Source organism: Aquarana catesbeiana, unplaced genomic scaffold, assembly GCF_042186555.1.
Source record: "Aquarana catesbeiana isolate 2022-GZ unplaced genomic scaffold, ASM4218655v1 unanchor96, whole genome shotgun sequence".
Classification (NCBI taxonomy): Eukaryota; Metazoa; Chordata; class Amphibia; order Anura; family Ranidae; genus Aquarana; species Aquarana catesbeiana.
In genome coordinates this window covers 160,001-176,727 of record NW_027362757.1, presented here as the reverse complement: position 1 = coordinate 176,727, position 16,727 = coordinate 160,001, and the positions used below count along the sequence as shown (strand labels likewise).

Genomic DNA, 16,727 nt, shown 5'->3' with positions numbered 1-16,727 from the left:
CCCGCCCCCGTGCGCGTCCCCGTGCGCGTCCCCTGTACAATGTTATTAGTCCATCCACACAAATATATATGTATATATTATCACTCCTATATATGTATATATTATCACTCCTATATATGTATATATTATCACTCCTATATATGTATATATTATCACTCCTATATATGTATATATTATCACTCCTATATATGTATATATTATCACTCCTATATATGTATATATTATCACTCCTTATATATGTATATATTATCACTCCTATATATGTATATATTATCACTCCTTATAAAATATATATGTGGTACAATATTATTACTCCTTACATATATCTATATATATAAACTATACACACGTCATCATTATTATCCCTTCATATTAATGTGTCTAATTTATTCTTACCCCTCCTACGTCTTCATTATTATCCCGCCTATTATTTAATATTATTTATTGAACACTGGAAATTCTCCCCACAGTCCCTATTATTATTATTATTACTACCACCTATTATATATCTATCAGTATACACGTCATCATTATCATCTCTTCCTATTATTTTATCTAATTTTTTATTGCCCCTCCTATTATTTTATTTATTATTACACCTCCTATTATTTTATATTCATTGTTAATCTTTCTATTATTTTATATTATTGTTACACCTCCTATTCATTTTATCTAATTTATTATTACCCCCTCCCAGTGGCAGATGGTGCTGAAAATTTTTTGGGGGGGGCGCAAACAAACTGAAAAAATCTGAAAAAAAAAATCTTTAAACGCAGCCACTGTGCACATCTGTTTCTCTGACTGCTCTACTCTTTGTATTGATCATCCTCACTCTTCTTTCTTACCCCAGACCCTTTCTGTCCAGGGGGAACGGATTCTGATAGCAAGCTGACTGTGTGTTAAATTTGGTGTTATCGCTCTCACTTTCTCATACTGGTCACTGGAAGTTCAACATGGCACCTCATGGCTAGGGATGAGCCGAACACCCCCCGGTTTTGTTCACATCCAGAACATGCGAACAGGCAAAAAATTAGTGCGAACACCGTTAAAGTCTATGGGACACGAACATGAATAATCAAAAGTGCTCATTTTAAAGGCTTATATGTAAGTTATTGTCATAAGAAGTGTTTGGGGACCCGGGTCCTGCCCCAGGGGACATGTATCAATGCAAAAAAAAGTTTTAAAAACTGACGTTTTTTCAGGAGCAGTGATTTTAATAATGCTTAAAGTAAAATAATAAAACTGTAATATCCCTTTAAATTTCGTACCTGGGGGGTGTCTATAGTATGCCTGTAAAGGGGCGCATGTTTCCCGTGTTTAGAACAGTCTGACAGCAAAATGACATTTCTAAAGGAAAAAAAGTCATGTAAAACTACTATCGCTAGCGCCGGCTATAATGAATTGTCGGTCCGGCAATACACATGAAAGTTTATTGCTAAAAACGGCATGGAATTTCCCCACAGGGGAACCCCGAACCAAAATTTTAAAAAAAATGGTGTGGGGTCCCCCCAAAAATCCATTCCAGACCCTTATCCGAGCACACAACCTGGCAGGCCGCAGGAAAAGAGGGGGGACGAGAGAGCGCCCCCCCCCTCCTGAACCATACCAGGCCACATGCCCTCAACATTGGGAGGGTGCTTTGGGGTAGCCCCCCAAAGCACCTTGTCCCCATGTTGATGGGGAGAAGGGCCTCATCCCCACAACCCTTGCCTGATGGTTTTGGGGGTCTGCGGGCGGGGGGCTTATCAGAATCTGGAAACCCCCCTTAACAAGGGGACCCCCAGATCCTGCCCCCCCTGTGTGAATTGGTAATGGGGTACAAATGTACCCCTACCATTTCACAAAAAAAGTGTTAAAAAGGTTAAAAAACACAAAACAGTTTTTGACAAGTCCTTTATTAATTTCTTCTTCTTTCCGCTTCTTCTTCCATCTTCTTTCTTCTGGTCTTCCTTCGGTGTTCTTCTACTTCCTCCATCTTCTTCTTCTTCCTCTGCTCTTCTCATCCCGCATCTTTCTCCGGCTTCTCCTCCGCTCCGTCCGCACGATTCGCCTCAGTGGGAGTCTTCCGCTGTGTGACGCTTCGGTTCTTCTGACACTTCTTATATAACGGAGGGCGGGGCGTGTCCCCGCCCCCTCTGACAACACGGGGAAAGCCATAGGAAAGTCCCAGGAAGTCCCTGTGCGTCACCGGGTGGCCCCGCCCTTTGTTATGTAAGAAGTGTCAGAAGAACCGAAGCGTCACGCGGCGGAAGACTCCCACTGAGGCGGATCATGCGGACGGAGCGGAGAAGAAGCCGCAGGAAGATGCAGTACGAGAAGAGCGGAGGAAGAAGAAGATGGAGAAGAAGAAGATGGAGAAGAAGAAGATGGAGGAAGAAGAAAATGAACACCGAAGGAAGACCAGAAAAAAAGAAGATGGAAGAAGAAGCGGAAAGAAGAAGAAACTAATAAAGGACTTGTCAAAAACAGTCTCATGCGTTTAACCTTTTTGACACTTTTTTTGTGAAATGGTAGTGGTACATTTTTACCCCATTACCAATTCACACGGGGGGGTGGGATCTGGGGGTCCCCTTGTTAAAGGGTGCTTCCAGATTCCGCCAAGCCCCCCGCCCACAGACCCCCACAATCACCGGGCAAGGCTTGTGGGGATGAGGTCCTTCTCCCCAAAGCACCCTCCCAATGTTGAGGGCATGTGGCCTGGTATGGTTAAGGAGGGGGGGCGCTCTCTCGTTCCCCCCTCTTTTCCTGCGGCCTGCCAGGTTGCGTGCTCGGATAAGGGTCTGGTATGGATTTATGGGGGGACCCCGCGCCTTTTTTTTTATTTTGGCGCAGGGTTCCCCTTAATATCCATACCAGACCTGAAGGGCCTGGTATGGAATTTAGGGGGACCCCCACGCAGTTTTTCTTTTTAAATTTTGGTTCGGGGTTCCCTTGTGGGGAAACTCCATGCCGTTTTTATCAATGAACTTTTATGTGTATTGCCGGACCGACAATTCATTATAGCCGGCGCTAGCGATAGTAATTTTACATGACTTTTTACCTTTAGAAATGTCATTTTGCTGTCAGACTGTTCTAATTACGGGAAACATGCCCCTCTTTACAGGCATACTATAGACACATACTATAGAAGCCTGAGGAGCCGAGCGGGCACAGGGGCCACAGCCGCCACTACAGAAGAGGAGGAAGCCCGTCACTCGGTAAGTGCCACTAGACCAGCCGCGTGCGCGGGGGGGGGATTGGTTAGTGAAGTAACAGCCGAGTTGGGGGACGCGCCTGGCTGCATTTGATGGGCACAAATTGCTGCATATACTGGGCACAAGTAGCTGCATATGATGGGCACAAGTGGCTGCATATGATGGGCACAAGTAGCTGCATATGATGGGCACAAGTGGCTCCATTTGAATGGCAGAAGTGGCTGCATATGAGGGGCACAAGTGGCTGTGTATGAGGGGCACAAGTGGCTGTGTATGAGGGGCACAAGTGGCTGTGTATGAGGGGCACAAGTGGCTGTGTATGAGGGGCACAAGTGGCTGTGTATGAGGGGCACAAGTGGCTGCGTATGAGGGGCACAAGTGGCTGTGTATGAGGGGCACAAGTGGCTGTGTATGAGGGGCACAAGTGGCTGTGTATGAGGGGCACAAGTGGCTGTGTATGAGGGGCACAAGTGGCTGCGTATGAGGGGCACAAGTGGCTGCATTTGACTGGCACAGTGGCTGCATTTGACGGGCACAAATTGCTGCATTTGATAGGCTGCAATTGATTGGGGGGGGGGGGGCTGGGGTGGTTTCAGTATTTTTCAGTTTGTTTGCGCCCCCCCAAAATTTTTGAGCACCAACCGCCACTGTCACAGACACTGCTCTATAATTTTCCTTGACCTCCCTTTTATGTATTTTGCAGGGCTGTGTACAGACAGATTTGTGTAAGCGGAGGCTCCATGTGTCAGGCTGCTGTTTTCGTTCCTGAACAGATTGAACAGCCCTTCACATTATGTACATCATGCAGTGTGGATGATCATATTGATGAGGAATGTCTTCTATACAAAGCCTTGGCCCCTCCCACAGGCACAGCTCTATATTTTTCCTGGACCTGCCATTGATATACACAGTGCTATCATGCATTGGGCCCGCCCCCCTTCAGCAGAGCAGGCTAGGGGCGAGGGCAGAGCTGGAGGCGGTGCAGCTTGATATTTTCTCCCGACCTTGGTCCCGTTGATATACACAGTGCTAAGTTGCAAGGGGGCCCGCCCCCCTTCTCCAGAGCAGGCTAGGGGCGGGGCTGGAGGCGGTGCTGCCGATGATGTAATTAAGCAACTCGCGCCGCCTCCGCCTACCCACTCAAGTCTATAATTTTTCTCAACTAAAATGAGCGTCTGCACATGCGCAGTATAGGCATGGTGAAGCAGCGCATGCGCAGTGGAGCCCCGCGATCAGCTGTTTTGTGATGTAGCCACACCGGAAGTGATGCGGTCGAACTTCTGCACGAGTCAAGGTTTTATTTTAGCACACCGGCAGCCCCAGACCATGACACTCCCACCACCATGCTTGACTGTAGACAAGACACACTTGTCTTTGTCCTCCTCACCTGGTTGCCCCCACACACGCTTGTCACCATCTGAACCAAATACGTTTATCTTGGTCTCATCAGACCACAGGACATGGTTCCAGTAATCCATGTCCTTAGTCTGCTTGTCTTCAGCAAACTGTTTGTGGTCTTTCTTGTATATCATCTTTAGAAGAGGCTTCCTTCTGGGATGACAGCCATGTAGACCAATTTGATGCAGTGTGCGGCCTATGGTCTGAGCACTGACAGGCTGACCCCCCACCCCTACAACCTCTGCAGCAATGCTGGCAGCACTCATACATCTATTTCCAAAAGACAACCTCTGGATATGATGCTGATCACGTGTACTCGACCTCTTGAGTGGAACCTGTCCTGTTATACCTCTGTATGGTCTTGGCCACCGTGCTGCAGCTCAGTTTCAGGGTCTTAGCAATCTTCTTATAGCCTAAGCCATCTTTATGTAGAGCAACAATTCTTTTTTCCAGATCCTCCCTCAGAGAGTTCTTTCCCATGAGGTGCCATGTTGTACTTCCAGTGACCAGTATGAGAGAGTGAGAGCGATAACACCAAATTTAACACACAGTCAGCTTGCTACCAGAATCCGTTCCCCCTGGATAGAAAGGGTCTGGAGTAAGACGGAAGAGTGAGGATGATCAATACAAAGAGTAGAGCAGTCAGAGAAGCCATATACAAGTGTTTTTAACCCTTGAAATGCTGTGGAAGCTATATTGGGAGGGGGAACCAGATTCGATAGCAATAATCAGCTTGCTATCAAAATCCGCTTCCCCTGGACAGAAAGGGTCTGGGGTAAGAAAGAAGAGTGAGGATGATCGATACAAAGAGTAGAGCAGTCAGAGAAACAGATGTGCACAGTGGCTGCGTTTAAAGATTTTTTTTTTCAGATTTTTTCAGTTTGTTTGCGCCCCCCCAAAAATTTTCAGCACCATCTGCCACTGGGAGGGGGTAATAATAAATTAGATGAAATGAATAGGAGGTGTAACAATAATATAAAATAATAGGAGGGGCAATAAAAAATTAGATAAAATAATAGGAAGAGATGATAATGATGACGTGTATACTGATAGATATATAATAGGTGGTAGTAATAATAATAATAATAATAATAATAATAATAATAATAATAATAATAGGGACTGTGGGGAGAATTTCCAGTGTTCAATAAATAATATTAAATAATAGGCGGGATAATAATGAAGACGTGTGTATAGTTTATATATATATATATATATGTAAGGAGTGATAATATATACATATATAGGAGTGATAATATATACATATATAGAAGTGATAATATATACATATATAGAAGTGATAATATATACATATATAGGAGTGATAATATATACATATATAGGAGTGATAATATATACATATATAGGAGTGATAATATATACATATATAAGGAGTGATAATATATACATATATAGGAGTGATAATATATACATATATAGGAGTGATAATATATACATATATAGAAGTGATAATATATACATATATAGGAGTGATAATATATACATATATAGGAGTGATAATATATACATATATAGGAGTGATAATATATACATATATAAGGAGTGATAATATATACATATATAGGAGTGATAATATATACATATATATAGGAGTGATAATATATACATATATAGGAGTGATAATATATACATATATAGGAGTGATAATATATACATATATAGGAGTGATAATATATACATATATAAGGAGTGATAATATATACATATATAGGAGTGATAATATATACATATATATTTGTGTGGATGGACTAATAACATTGTACAGGGGACGCGCACGGGGACGCGCACGGGGGCGGGGACGGTAGAAGGATGTAGGAGGAGCGGCAGTGCAGAGGGCTGGAGAGGCGGAGTTCCGATCTCCGCCGAGAGACAGGGGGAACAGATTTCGACGGGGAAGCCATTCTCGGCACAACACCGGGACCCAGGGAATGATGGGACTTGTAGTTCTCTGGGGGAATGATGGGACTTGTAGTTCTCTGGGAGAATGATGGGACTTGTAGTTCTCTGGGGGGAATGATGGGACTTGTAGTTCTCTGGGGGAATGATGGGACTTGTAGTTCTCGAGGGGGGGATGATGGGACTTGTAGTTCTCTGGGGGAATGATGGGACTTGTAGTTCTCGGGGGGGGGGGGGGGGGGATGATGGGACTTGTAGTTCTCTGGGGGGGGGGGGTGATCGGACTTGTAGTTCTCTGGGGGAATGATGGGACTTGTAGTTCTGTGGGGGAGGAATGATGGGACTTGTAGTTCTCTGGGTTATGGGGGAATGATGGGACTTGTAGTTCTCTGGGATATGGGGGAATGATGGGACTTGTAGTTCTCTGGGTTATGGGGGAATGATGGGACTTGTAGTTCTCTGGGATATGGGGGAATGATGGGACTTGTAGTTCTCGAGGGGGGGGGGAATGATGGGACTTGCAGTTCTCTGAGATCTGGGGGGATGATGGGACTTGTAGTTCCGATATGAATGGGGATCATTGGAACTCTAGGGGTACGACTTGTCATGTGACTTTGAAGTCTCACAAGTGTGAAAGGGGCCTTAGAACCACTTGAAGTCATGAAAAGGTTGTATATTTTTGAATTCTATTTGTATTTCTTGTATTTGTGGTATACATATATATATATATCCTTTAGTGAGGTGTCAGAGTTGTGATCTGGTAGTTGTATGTTGTAATGGACATAGAGAGACACACGTGTTCAGTAGCGGTGTGTTCTGAGGAGAAGACGAGGTCACATGACATCACCACTTCCTCCTTTCACCTTCACTTCCTGTGTGCATCGCTCTCTTCCTTATGTGCCAATACACAGGAGGCAGACAGGCAGGGGGAAGGGATTTCCTGCTGCACACACTGCTATACGGAGCCGTGTCACACGTTGGATTCCTCCTGAGAGTGATGGATCATACAATACAGTGGCGTTGCTATGGGGGGGGGGGGGGGGCCGCACCAGGTGACACCCGCCAGAGGGTCACCTGACACCGGGGCCGCCGCTAAACACTGTACTGTATTGCTTTGTATTACTGTATTGTAGCGGAGCGGTGGGAGTACGGCATCCAGCCATGAGGGGGAGACTGCCTGTAACACTCCTCACTCACTCTAATATCCCCAAGTGAGGCATGATATGTACAGTAAGTTACTCAGCACACTGCACAATGTCACTACATAGAGTTATAACCTGCCCTGTACCACTCCGGCCTGCCCTGTACCACCCCAACCTGCCCTGTACCACCCCGGCCTGCCCTGTGCCACCCCAACCTGCCCTGTACTACCCCAACATGCCCTATACCACCCTGGCCTGCCCTGTACCACCCCAACCTGCCCTGTACTACCCCAACATGCCCTATACCACCTTAACCTGCCCTGTACTACCCCAGCCTGCCCTGTGCCACCCTAACCTGCCCAATACCACCTCAACCTGCCCTGTGCCACCCCAACCTGCCCTGTACTACCCCAGCCTGCCCTGTGCCACCCTAACCTGCCCTATACCACCCCAACCTGCCCTGTGCCACCCCAACCTGCCCTATACCACCCCAACCTGCCACTATACCACCCTATACTATCATTTACAGGGGCTGGTTTGGGGTGCGCCCCGTGACCGTGCTCTGCCTGCATGATGCTGGACAGCCTAGACAGGAGGGGGGGTGACACCAGATTTTACTGCACCAGGTGACACCAACCCTAGTGACTCCACTGATACAACATACACTTAGTTATGAGGACTTGATCAGGGTTTCTTCTACTTGTTATCACTGACAAAGCAAAGACTTTATTATAAAAAAGGGGGCGGGGTTGTGTGAGAAGACGTTGTGGTGATTTACATGACACGGGGAAGTTGGGATGTTCTGAGGTATTTTTTATGTCGGGATAGCGATTTAATGGTGAATTGTGTGTCTCCGCCCCTCCAGGTGATCTCTTGCCCCGTACATTGTGTCTTCGCCCCTCCAGGTGATCTCTTGTCCCGTACATTGTGTGTCTCCGCCCCTCCAGGTGATCTCTTGCCCCGTACATTGTGTCTCCGCCCCTCCAGGTGATCTCTTGCCCCGTACATTGTGTGTCTCCGCCCCTCCAGGTGATCTCTTGTCCCGTACATCGTGTGTCTCCGCCCCCCCAGGTGATCTCTTGCCCCGTACATTGTGTGTCTCCGCCCCTCCAGGTGATCTCTTGTCCCGTACATTGTGTCTCCGCCCCTCCAGGTGATCTCTTGTCCCGTACATTGTGTGTCTCCGCCCCTCTAGGTGATCTCTTGTCCCGTACATTGTGTGTCTCCGCCCCTCTAGGTGATCTCTTATCCCGTACATTGTGTCTCCGCCCCTCCAGGTGATCTCTTGCCCCGTACATTGTGTGTCTCCGCCCCTCCAGGTGATCTCTTGTCCCGTACATCGTGTGTCTCCGCCCCCCCAGGTGATCTCTTGCCCCGTACATTGTGTGTCTCCGCCCCTCCAGGTGATCTCTTGTCCCGTACATTGTGTCTCCGCCCCTCCAGGTGATCTCTTGTCCCGTACATTGTGTGTCTCCGCCCCTCTAGGTGATCTCTTGTCCCGTACATTGTGTGTCTCCGCCCCTCTAGGTGATCTCTTGTCCCGTACATTGTGTCTCCGCCCCTCCAGGTGATCTCTTGCCCCGTACATTGTGTGTCTCCGCCCCTCCAGGTGATCTCTTGCCCCGTACATCGTGTGTCTCCGCCCCTCCAGGTGATCTCTTGTCCCGTACATTGTGTGTCTCCACCGCTCTAGGTGATGTCTTGTCCCGTACATTGTGTCTCCGCCCCTCTAGGTGATCTCTTGTCCCGTACATTGTGTCTCCACCCCTCCAGGTGATCTCTTGTCCCGTACATTGTGTCTCCGCCCCTCCAGGTGATCTCTTGCCCCGTACATTGTGTGTCTCCGCCCCTCTAGGTGATCTCTTGTCCCGTACATTGTGTCTCCGCCCCTCTAGGTGATCTCTTGTCCCGTACATTGTGTGTCTCCGCCCCTCTAGGTGATCTCTTGTCCCGTACATTGTGTCTCCGCCCCTCTAGGTGATCTCTTGTCCCGTACATTGTGTGTCTCCGCCCCTCCAGGTGATCTCTTGCCCCGTACATTGTGTGTCTCCGCCCCTCCAGATGATCTCTTGCCCCGTACATTGTGTGTCTCCGCCCCTCTAGGTGATCTCTTGCCCCGTACATTGTGTGTCTCCGCCCCTCTAGGTGATCTCTTGTCCCGTACATTGTGTCTCCGCCCCTCCAGGTGATCTCTTGCCCCATACATTGTGTGTCTCCACCGCTCTAGGTGATCTCTTGTCCCTTTACACTGTGTGTCTCCGCCCCTCCAGGTGATCTCTTGTCCCGTACATTGTGTGTCTCCGCCCCTCCAGGTGATCTCTTGTCTCTTTACACTGTGTGTCTCCGCCCCTCCAGGTGATCTCTTGTCCCTTACACTGTGTGTCTCCGCCCCTCCAGGTGATCTCTTGTCTCTTTACACTGTGTGTCTCCGCCCCTCCAGGTGATCTCTTGTCCCTTACACTGTGTGTCTCCGCCCCTCCAGGTGATCTCTTGTCCCTTACACTGTGTGTCTCCGCCCCTCCAGGTGATCTCTTGTCCCTTACACTGTGTGTCTCCGCCCCTCCATGATGACGTCTCCACTAAAGTTTCTCTTCTCTTCTCCCCTGCAGGTGGTAAACTTGCAGTACAGTGAAGTCCAGGACCGTGTCATGCTCACCGGCCGTCACATGGTGCGGGACGTCAGCTGCAAAAACTGCAACAGCAAGCTGGGCTGGATCTACGAATTTACCACGGAGGACAGCCAGCGCTACAAAGAGGGGCGTGTCATCTTGGAGCGTGCTCTGGTGCGGGAGAGTGAAGGCTTCGAGGAACACGTCCCGTCCGACAATTCCTGAACTCCATCATTCTATTATTTCCAAGTTAAACTCTCTACGACGTCTTTACATACAATGTTACCTTCGTCTCCGAGTCGCATTGATAAGATGGAGGAACTGAGAAAGACCTGCTCAATGTCCTCACTCTGTGACCTTCTCTTGTATCATGTCCTCACGCTCTGACCGTCTCTTGTATCATGTCCTCGGTCTCCTGACCGTCTCCTGTATCATGTCCTCGGTCTCTGACCGTCTCTTGTATCATGTCCTCGGTCTCTGACCGTCTCTTGTATCATGTCCTCGGTCTCTGACCGTCTCTTGCATTATGTCCTCACTCTGACCGTCTCTTGTATCATGTCCTCACGCTCTGACCGTCTCTTGTATCATGTCCTCACGCTCTGACCGTCTCTTGTATCATGTCCTCACGCTCTGACCGTCTCTTGTATCATGTCCTCACGCTCTGACCGTCTCTTGTATCATGTCCTCACGCTCTGACCGTCTCTTGTATCATGTCCTCACACTCTGACCGTCTCTTGTATCATGTCCTCAGTCTGACCATCTCTAGTATCATGTCCTCAGTCTGACCATCTCTTGTATCATGTCCTCAGTCTGACCATCTCTTGTATCATGTCCTCAGTCTGACCATCTCTAGTATCATGTCCTCAGTCTGACCATCTCTTGTATCATGTCCTCAGTCTGACCATCTCTTGTATCATGTCCTCAGTCTGACCATCTCTTATATCATGTCCTCACTCGCTGACCATCTCTTATATCATGTCCTCAGTCTCTGACCGTCTCTTGTATCATGTCCTCACTCTCTGACCATCTCTTGTATCATGTCCTCACGCTCTGACCGTTTCTTGTATCATGTCCTCACTCTCTGACCATCTCTTGTATCATGTCCTCAGTCTCTGACTGTCTCTTGTATCATGTCTGCAGCCTTAGGCCTCATGTACACTGCTGTTGGTAAACGATTGTTCAGAGGTAGTTGGTTGCTTTTTTTCAGCTGCCCCCGAACTCCTCCAATGTTCTCTTATGTGTACACAGGTTTGTTTAATGTCGTTTTTAGGCAGTTGCGTTTAGAGGCTTTTCTTTGAAGACAAAAAAAAAATTTTAGACGCCGAAGTTTCCGACGTTTCAGACACTAAACGTGGTAGCTCGCGTGCCGTTTACAGGCTTATTTTTTTTTTTAATATTTAAAAAAAAAATAAAAATTTTCATTTTTGCCTAACGCTTCTAAACGTAAACGCGGAAAAACGGATGTTTTAAACGCGGGTTACTATCTGTCAAGTTAAATCATTCAGGAGAGGTTGTAAAAATGTCCCGTGTACATGAAGCCTATCAGTGTCCGGATCACACAGAGCGCCGATCTCCCGCTGTGTCCCGCGGCTGGGTTGGAATTCCTCGGGCCGCAGTAACAAAGCCCCGCCTCCTATGATGGACGTCACACTGCTTCAATTTCCCGCCACTGGATCAGTGTGCCGTCTATCACAGGGGGCTGCTGAACGATTTAGCTCAGTGACACAGAGAGAGATCGCCGCTCTGCGTGACAAGGAGGGAGGGGAGGGCTCTGACTGGGGATGACACCCCCGCCATGTGCGCCCCCCCCGCCATGTGCGCCCCCCAGGGCGGACCACCCTGTTTTCGGTGCCATTATTGGCACATTTTTTCTTTCGGCCGAATGTAAAAAAAACACCATTTTCAAACAATGTGTTTCAGCGGCCAAAAATTGGGTCCGCCTCTAAAATGTCACTGTCATACCCTCTGCACTTCTCTCCTGTACATACAGTATCTGACAAAAGTAAGTACACCCCTCAGTCACATTTGTGTAAATCTTTTCTTCTATCTTTTCATGTGACAACACTGAAGAAATGACACTTGTCTACAATGTAAAGTAGTGAGTGTACAGCTTGTATAACAGTGTAAATTTACTGTCCCCTCAAAATAACTCAACACACAGCCATTAATGTCTAAACCGCTGGCAACAAAAGTCAGTACACCCCTAAGTGAAAATGTCCAAATTGGGCCCAATTAGCCATTTTCCCTCCCCGGTGTCATGTGACTCGTTAGTGTTACAAGGTCTCAGGTGTGAATTGGGAGCAGGTGTGTTAAATTAGGTGCCCCCTCAATATAACTCAACACACAGCCATTAGGGTAAAGGTGATGGACTGGCCAAGCATGTCTCCAGATCTAAACCCTATTGATCATCTGTGGGACATCCTCAAACGGAAGGTGGAGGAGCGCAAGGTCTCTAACATCCACCAGCTCTGTGATGTCATCATGGAGGAGGGGAAGAGGACTCCAGTGACAACCTGTGAAGCTCTGGTGACCTCCATGCCCAAGAGGGTTAAGGCAGTGCTGGAAAATAATGGTGGCCACACAAAATATTGACACTTTGGGCCCAATTTGGACATTTTCACTTAGGGGTGTACTGACTTTTGTTGCCAGCGGTTTAGACATTAATGGCTGTGTGTTGAGTTATTTTGAGGGGACAGCAAATTTACACTGTTATACAAGCTGTACACTCACTACTTTACATTGTAGACAAGTGTCATTTCTTCAGTGTTGTCACATGAAAAGAGAGAAGAAAAGATTTACACAAATGTCACTGAGGGGTGTACTTATTTTTGTCAGATACTGTATATATACTGTACACTCACCGGCCACTTTATTATTTCCCCCTTGCTAGTAGCGGGCCGGACCCCCTTTTTTTAGATCCCCCATAGAAATCCGGGGTACGGTACCCCACACATCACGGGGTGCTTCATAGATCTCCCTATAAATCCTATGCTGGACCGACACCAATTATTCCCATCACCATGACGATGATAAACGATTATTGATTGAATGGATTCTGTGATGAAATATTGGAAATCAAACTATTTTGTTTTTTTACTTCTAAATACCCCCCTCCCCCCCAGTGATCATTACACACCCCCTCCCCCCAGTGATCATTACACCCCCCTCCCCCCAGTGATCATTACACACCCCCTCCCCCCAGTGATCATTACACCCCCCTCCCCCCAGTGATCATTACACCCCCCCTCCCCAGTGATCATTACACCCCCTCCCCCCAGTGATCATTACACCCCCCCTCCCCCCCAGTGATCATTACACCCCCCCTCCCCCCAGTGATCATTACACCCCCCTCCCCCCAGTGATCATTACACCCCCCCTCCCCCCAGTGATCATTACACCCCCCCTCCCCCCCAATGATCATTACATCCCCCCTCCCCCCCAGTGATCATTACACCCCCCCTCCCCAGTGATCATTACACCCCCTCCCCCCAGTGATCATTACACCCCCCTCCCCCAGTGATCATTACACCCCCCCTCCCCCCCAGTGATCATTACACCCCCCCCTCCCCCCAGTGATCATTACACCCCCCCCAGTGATCATTACACCCCCCCTCCCCCCAGTGATCATTACACCCCCCTCCCCCCACAGATGTAGCTTTCTTATGGGGGGTGTAATAAAGTGACATTTATTATATGGAGGGGTGATTGATAGTTCTATTGACAATCAGAGGTGTGTATGGTGAGGAATGGTCGGGTAATGGATATATACTATATACCAGAAATAGGTGACCCCCCTCCCCTCCCCCCTCCCAATCACTGATATATGATGGTAATTGTACCCTCCCCCCAGCAATATAAATCATAGAAATAATGGGGTACGGGGCGCATTTATATCCAATCCTCCAATCCAAAATTGATCAATAAATTAAACAACTCATCATCGTTCACAACATATTTACCCCCCCCCCACTGATATATATATATAATTATTATTGGAGTGATCTATATACACATCAGGAGTCCGCTGCTGCCTGATGTCATCACTGGACTCCTCCCCCTACTGCCTTATATGGACTTGTTTACTCCTTATATGCAAATGAGGCAGCTGGCTGGGGCTGCGTCGCCATGACAATAACTGACATGACTGCACTGGACCTCCTATGGGAAGGATTGTGTATGTGACGTTTCTATGGTAATATCTCCATCCCATAATAATATCATCCATTCCTTCCTGTCTAAAGACTTCATTCACAAGGCTGGAAGAGTCGGATATTGTGATCCTCCAATAAATTATTGGGGCGATATATAAATATATATTATTATGATTATTGGAGTGATCTATATATATATATTATTGGGGTGATATTGATGAGATATTAGTTATGAATGTGCAATCATTGTGATTTGGGGGAGATAACTGATCAGTATGACTCCTCCCCCTCCCCTCCCCCATTAATAAAAAGCTTTTTTTTTGCTGCAGTGGACAAGAAATCCAAATAAAAAATAAAATAAAGAAATGTTCTCTTTGTGGGGTGCAGAGGTGACATTTGGGGGAAGGAAGGAATGGATGATATTATTATGGGATGGAAATATTACCATAGAAACGTCACATACACAATCAGACTGTGATAGAGATCGGAGGGAGAAGGAAGGAGTTTTGCTCATTATTTGATAATATAATAATGGGGATGATTTGGATAAAGAATATTTATCAGATACGGAATCTTCTGAACACCAACAAAGAAGGAAATGTATTTGTTATACTGGGAGTCTGGATCTTCCAGCACCTGAAATTCCCACCGAGCTTCGCTATTGGTTAGTGATATATATATAAATATCACTAATGTGTGTGGGGGGGAGGGGGTGACATGCGTTGTGATATATATAATATACACACACATACATATATCACAATGCATGTCACCTCCCCCCCCACACACATATATATAATATACACACACACTAGGGCTGCAACTAACGATTATATTCATAATCAATTAGTTGGCTGATTATTGTTCAGATTAATCGATTAATTACCTTAAAAAGGAGTGATATATAATTTAGTTAATATGTAAAGTCTTATAAAAAAAGGCCATTTATTCTGAAATCTCTCTATATAATGATAAATATAAAGAGGAGATCTCCGGGATACAAACGGAAGGAGACAACAGGAAGTGAGAGAAATCCTCCCAAAGTGACATCATCCCTGGGTGTCACCAGAACTAGTGTCCCCATTGGAGGATTTCCCCTCTAATTCCTGTTCTGGTGACAACCCAAAATCTGGAATGTTTCTTTCACTTTTGTTGGTAAATAGAGAGAATGAAGCTCCCTAAAGGGGGCGCAGACAGCAATAAAAACCTGACAGGGGTTCTAATCCCTCTCCACTCCATCTAACACCAACAATAAAAACATTTTCCTTTATAATGTAACATATGGGGGAGAAATGAAAAAAAAAATGATTTGGCAGTGAAAGTGGCAGTTAAAATGTGTGTGTGTAGGGGGAGGGGAGGGGTTACTTGGTTTGACAGTTAAAGGGTTGAAACAAATGAACAATATAGTTTGGTGAAAAAACTGAAATAATTTGGCAGTTGAAGAGAATGAATCTTCCTAAAGGGGGCGCAGACAGCAATAAAAACCTGACAGGGGCTCTAATCCCTCTGCACTCCATCCAACACTAACAATAAACAAGTTTTCCTTTAGTGATAATTTTACATTTGGGCAAGAAATGTAAAAAACACATTTTGGTTTTGTCAGTAAAAGGGTTAAAAATGGGGGGAGGGGAGGGTATAAAAAAAGAAAAGAAGTTGGTTTGGCGCTGAAAGGGTTAAAAAAACGTACAAAAATCTGTGTTTTGAAAAAAAATGGTTCATAGAAAGGGTTAAAAATGAAAAAAAAATATGATTTTGCAGTGAAAGGGTTAAAAACAAAAGGGGGAGGGGAATTGGTTTCATAAATGAAAGGGGAAACATTTGATTTGGCAGTGAAAGGGTTAAAAATGTAGAAATAATTGGTGTGTAATAATGATAAAATAAAAGAAAAGATTTGATGGAGGATTTCTAAGGCTCCATTCACAATGTTATAAGAATAGAGATCTTTATTTCAGCCATGGGACTGTAAGGGTTAAATCTCATTCACAACAACATGTTCTTCTAGGAGCCGTATATCCCTATTAGATCCGTATACTGATCCTACAGGCTGAATTCACAAAGCTCACAAATAAGGACGTGGCTCCTTTAAGAAAAATCCTCAGTTATTTTTCAAAAAAAAAAAAAAAGGTCACCTGACTGCACTCTGCGATCTGATTGGTCCCTTGATTCTCTGACTATGATGTCATAGGCTGAGTCTCTATATAGAAAGATGCAGGTCAGTGAGCTCTCAGAAGCTCAGAAATCACTGACCAGTGAACAGGTGCTTCTACTTATCTCTCCTGAGATATTTCTTGCGATTTTATTGGATTTGATTTTGTT

The 16,727-nt window shown here is 46.2% G+C and overlaps 1 protein-coding gene across 2 annotated transcripts in view; it reads right to left on the bottom strand.

Annotated features, from left to right (window-relative positions):
- The window catches only part of LOC141124028 (uncharacterized), a 231,564-nt gene that overhangs the window by 55,044 nt on the left and 159,793 nt on the right, over positions 1 to 16,727 (bottom strand). The window lies entirely within an intron of this gene.